The following is a 5767-nucleotide window of genomic DNA, read 5'->3' on the forward strand; positions in this document are numbered from 1 at the left end:
TGACACAAGAAGTGTTCAGTGTCGTGCCGTGCCTAATGTTCATTCAGGTGAGGGATGAAACGGAGTTTGTGTTGAGCACTCAATGTTCAGCATCGGAGTGGCTAAGGTCACACGGCAACAGCTGGGAATAGATAAAGGAATAGGGACAGCTGTGAGATAGGGTGAATTGATGCTGCCGGAGAGAGAGCTCGAATGTGTACTGATGGCAGCGCAGGGCACTGATTGTGGATCTCAGGATGCAGGGGGAACAGAAGTCCAAGGGACATCATATGTCCCGTATGTAATTCTGGCTGGATTCAAAACATGAAGCTGTTAAAATCTCAGTTAGTGTCAAAGCCTGATGCGAAGATCCCTCCAAAAAATGATTAAACATGAAACAATTGGATTATGGTACAATACTCCTTTAGTTCCCCCTTTAGATTACCAGTTACACGCAGATTTTAAGATTAATACAGATTACGAAGTACATTTTAAGCGACAGTGGTCGCATTAACCACAAAAAATCCCTTTTAAGCACTCAAGATGACTTTGGTCAATCGACATAGTATTAAAAACAAAAACACCAATATCAGGCAAGACATACATAGAAATCACAATATGTTTCAAACAAGTCTGAGAGGTGTTTCCTCCTTGAGACCCTGGACGGGATTCTCAGTCCCCCAGCCATGTGTTTCTCCGCGGCGCACCCTTCGCTGGTGGATTCTCTCTTCCTGCCATCCCGCGCTGCCAGGAAACCCATGAGCGGGGATGCACTGGGAAAAGAGAATCTCAATTGCTGGAAAATTCCGGCCTTTGTCTCCAATTGCTCGGGCTTCCAGTTAAAACTAAGAACAAAGGAAGGTGTTCCCATTGCTAAGCAATGCCCCTGCTACTTCTATTTATTCTTCATGCCAGAGCCCTCTCTAAGCACAATAAAAACACAGTTGGAACTTAACCAACCCCCACACATCCAAACAACTTTGTCCAGCATGAATCTAACTATAGCTTTTACCCTTCCAGGCACAGAAACATTAAATTAAACCCACTTAAAACTTTACCTTATTTCTAATGTTTACCAATACAAATATAAACCCCTTAAAACAATCTTATATTTCCTTTTTTAAAATAAATTTCGAGTACCCAATTAATTTTTTTCCAATTAAGGGGCAATTTAGCGTGTTCAATCCACCTACCCTGCACATCTTTGGGTCGTTGGGGCGAAACCCACGCAAACACGGGGAGAATGCGCAAACTCCTCACGGACAGTGACCCAGAGCCGGGATCGAACCTGAGACCTCAGCGCCGTGAGACTGCAGTGCTACCACTGCGCCACCGTGCTGCCCATAACAATCTTATATTTCCTAACAAAGTATGGAACTTCAGTTTGATTCCACGTGGGGTGAATCGTAGCCAGAGACAGTCATTGCGGAAGGAGATGTGGCTGTGGAATCGGTTTCGACAAACACCTTGTCAAACACCGAGAGGGAAATGGAAAGAAATGAAGGATACAGATAGGGAAGTCATGTTCAAACTATACAAGTATACAAGGCACTAACTAGTCAGACTGCACTGGAATACTGGGAACAGTTTTGGTCCCCTTATAAGGAAAGATATACTGACATTGGAGGCAGTCCAGAGAAGGTTCAGTAGGCTGATCTCGGCTATGGAGGGATTTTCTTATGAGGAGAGGTTGAGTAGGTTGGAGTTTAGAAGAATGAGGCAACCTTATTGAGACATATCGGATTCTCAGGGGGTTTGACAGGGTAGAAGCTGAGAGGTGGGTGCTCTCCCCGTGTGGGTGCCCTCCCCGTGTGGGTGCCCTCCCCGTGTGTGTGCTCTCCCCTTGTGGGTGCCCTCCCCGTGTGGGTGCTCCCCCCGTGTGGGTGCTCTCCCCTTGTGGGTGCTCTCCCCTTGTGGGTGCCCTCCCCTTGTGGGTGCTCTCCCCTTGTGGGTGCCCTCCCCTTGTGGGTGCTCTCCCCTTGTGGGTGCCCTCCCCGTGTGGGTGCCCTCCCCGTGTGGGTGCTCTCCCCGTGTGGGTGCCCTCCCCGTGTGGGTGCTCTCCCCGTGTGGGTGCTCTCCCCTTGTGGGTGCCCTCCCCTTGTGGGTGCTCTCCCCTTGTGGGTGCCCTCCCCGTGTGGGTGCCCTCCCCGTGTGGGTGCCCTCCTCGTGTGGGTGCCCTCCCCGTGTGGGTGCCCTCCCCGTGTGGGTGCCCTGCCCTTGTGGGTGCCCTCCCCTTGTGGGTGCTCTCCCCGTGTGGGTGCTCTCCCCGTGTGGGTGCTCCCCCCTTAAGGGTGGTCTCCCTGTGTGGGTGCCCTCCCCGTGTGGGTGCCCTCCCCGTGTGGGTGCTCCCCCCTTAAGGGTGGTCTCCCCTTGTGGGTGCCCTCCCCGTGTGGGTGCTCTCCCCGTGTGGGTGCCCTCCTCGTGTGGGTGCCCTCCCCGTGTGGGTGCCCTCCCCGTGTGGGTGCCCTGCCCTTGTGGGTGCCCTCCCCTTGTGGGTGCTCTCCCCGTGTGGGTGCTCTCCCCGTGTGGGTGCTCCCCCCTTAAGGGTGGTCTCCCTGTGTGGGTGCCCTCCCCGTGTGGGTGCCCTCCCCGTGTGGGTGCTCCCCCCTTAAGGGTGGTCTCCCCTTGTGGGTGCCCTCCCCGTGTGGGTGCTCTCCCCGTGTGGGTGCCCTCCCCATGTGGGTGCGCTCCCCATGTGGGTGCCCTCCCCGTGTGGGTGCTCTCCCCGTGTGGGTGCCCTCCCCGTGTGGGTGCTCTCCCCGTGTGGGTGCCCTCCCCGTGTGGGTGCTCTCCCCGTGTGGGTGCCCTCCCCATGTGGGTGCCCTCCCCGTGTGGGTGCTCTCCCCGTGTGGGTGCCCTCCCCGTGTGGGTGCCCTCCCCGTGTGGGTGCTCTCCCCTTGTGGGTGCCCTCCCCTTGTACGTGCTCTCTAGCTTCCAGACAGGGGTCTCTTTTCTGGAGGGGAGGGGTCTATGAAGGGGAGGGTTCCTCAGTCAGGAGATTGGCATGGGCTCAGATGGTCTTTACCATCATGACTCTGGCATGGTGGACCTCGCGGTGGGCCAAGGGGGCAACTGTTGTTCCCTTGGCTCACTGTGCGATCCACCTTGTCAGGTTCACGATTGCTGAGACCACAAGTGAACCCCGGCCACGTGATTCCTGGCCGCGGGGACTGGAGAATCATGGGAGGATGGAGCATCGGGCGTCCGGCCTGCTAACTATATATATAAATCCGTCATTGCAACCCATCTGCACTTATTCCCATGCTCCTGCTGGCATGTGGCATGGAAATTATTCACGCCACCAGAGGGGGGGTCGGAGCAGGCGTTCTGGTCGGCACCCGGCACCGATCCTGGCTTTGCACCGACGCTTGATTCTCCGTCCCCTTGGGGAACGCATTCTGGGCGTGCCGGGGACAGAGAATTCCGCCCTCTGTTTCCGCTGCCAAAGTGCTGTCCCATTTTGCTGGTGTCCTCCATGGCGAAGAAGAAAGCCTGCATGACTCCAATTCCTCTTCCCCACCAGCCAAGAATAACATGGGAGTCTGAATCCCTTAGGACTGTGACTTGGCGAGGGGGAAGAGCAGGAGTTGGAGTTGAGTAGACGCTGAAGTTGTGAAAAGGGATTTGCAGAAATCGTTACAGACCTCGGGCAGGATTTTCCAGCTCTTCCCGCCGGCGGGTTCTTCCTGTCCCGCTGAAGGCGGCCCCCAGCCCCCGCACGGCGGGTTCCCCAGCGGCAGGACAGACGAGCCACGTGAAGCAATGAGACACCGGCGGGATTGGAAGATCGCACCATCAATCAATGACAAGCCGCCTCCGCCACTGGAAAAAGCGGTGGGGCGTGGGCGGAAAATCCTGCCCGTAATTTCATATTGTTCAAAGGTAGGGAGCTTGGGGGGAGGCGCAGTATAAACAGGTTAAGAGTACGGACATGCTAATGTATGATTAGGATGAAGATGTATCACTAACATCAGTCGGTCAGCTTCGGGGAAGCAGTGGCGTAGTGGTATTGTCACTGGACTAGTAAACCAGGACCCAGAGTAATGCTCTGAGGACACAGGTTCAAATCCCGCCACTACAGATGGTGAAATTTGAATTCAATAAAAATCTGAAATTCAAAACCTAGTGATGACCGTGAAACCATTATCGATTGTTGTAAAAACTCATCTGGTTCACTAATGTCCTGCAGGGAAGGAAATCAGCCACACTTACCCGATCTTGCCTACATGGCAATTAATGCCCTTCCCTAATTGCCCTCAAGGGCAACAAATGCTGGCACAGCCAGACACTGACATCCCATGAACAAATTTTTTTAAATATTCAGTCAGTCATGCGTTAGGCCCTCAAGAGAGAGATTGGAACACATTTCTGAGGAGAAATGTGCCTACTCTATAACCTGTAGTATTAATTAACAAGTCTATAGGCATCCGAAGACATGGAGCCAGTTGTGGGATGAAGATGGCGGCGGGTGCACAAGAAGACAGAATTGGCAGAGTGCAGGGTTCTTCCATGGTTGCAAGATTCACCTTGTTACCAGTGATTTTACTGCTTAATTCTATAAATACTTACTTCTCAATTTCTTCTTCCTCAGGAAGCAGTGACAAAGAATGAAAAGCAGATTACTTTATTTCAGTTCATCCACACAGATGTAAGATCACAGGATCATAGAATAATAAAAAATAAAGTTACCATAGGCTGCTTTCCCCTTTGAGGGGAAGAGCTGACTGGTGGCGATTTAACCTGAGGATCTCCGCACCTCAGGCAAGGTTGAGGAGATGGGCCTTCATGAATAACCCCTCACAGAATGATACAGCATGGATAGAGACCCATTGGGTCCTTGTTCTCTAACTATGGTTAGCTATAATCGTGCTGGTGGGGAGTCCTTGCCATTCTTGTTGATTTTTAATGATTGCATAGCTTAATCTGTGAGCCTTATGTTATCTGACCCAGGGATATTATTGGTATCATAGAATAGAACCATAGAATTCCTATAATACCATGCAATTTCTACAGTGCAGAAGGAGGCCATTTGGCCCATCATAAACCCTCTGAAAGAGCACCCTACCTAGGCTCAGTCCTCTGCCCTATCCCCGTAACCCCACCAAACACACACATCTTTGGACACTAAGGGGCAATCTACCTAACCTGCACATCTTTTGACTGCGGGAGGAAACCGGAGCACCCGGAGGAAACCCACGTTGACACGGGGAGAACACGCAAACTCCACACAGACAGTGACCCGAGGCCGGAATTGAACCCGGGCCCCTGGTGCTGTGAGGCTGCACTGCCGCCGTGGCACACAGTTTTAATTGGAGTTTCCTTGCAATGTAGTAGTGTTAGGAAAGGGCATTATCGTTTATTTGCAGTTTGTGCAGTCATCTCCGACTCACAATTAGCTGGGGAGAAGAAAGGATCAGCAGGATTCTCTTTATTACCTATAAGCTGGCCTCGAGCATCTGACCCTCTGTAACCTTGAAGTTATCCAAAGCAGTTCCTCCTCGTGTTCTTACCCAAACCAAGTTCATTCACCTTAGTGCCCTTCAAACCTAGCTATTCGACCAAGCTTTTAATTATCGGTCCCAATATCTCCTTGTGTGGCTTGCTGCCAAATTCTGTTTGATAATGTTCCCGTGAAGTGCCTTCTGATGTTCCACTCAACCAAAGGCACAATATATATAATACAGCAAGGATCGTGGTTGCAGTATAAAGGGTGCAGAGGAGATTCACCAGAATGTTTCAGCTTTGAGGAGAGACTGGATAGGCTGGGGTTGTTTTCCTTGGAGCAGAG

Source organism: Scyliorhinus torazame, chromosome 6 (assembly GCF_047496885.1).
Source record: "Scyliorhinus torazame isolate Kashiwa2021f chromosome 6, sScyTor2.1, whole genome shotgun sequence".
Taxonomy (NCBI): Eukaryota; Metazoa; Chordata; class Chondrichthyes; order Carcharhiniformes; family Scyliorhinidae; genus Scyliorhinus; species Scyliorhinus torazame.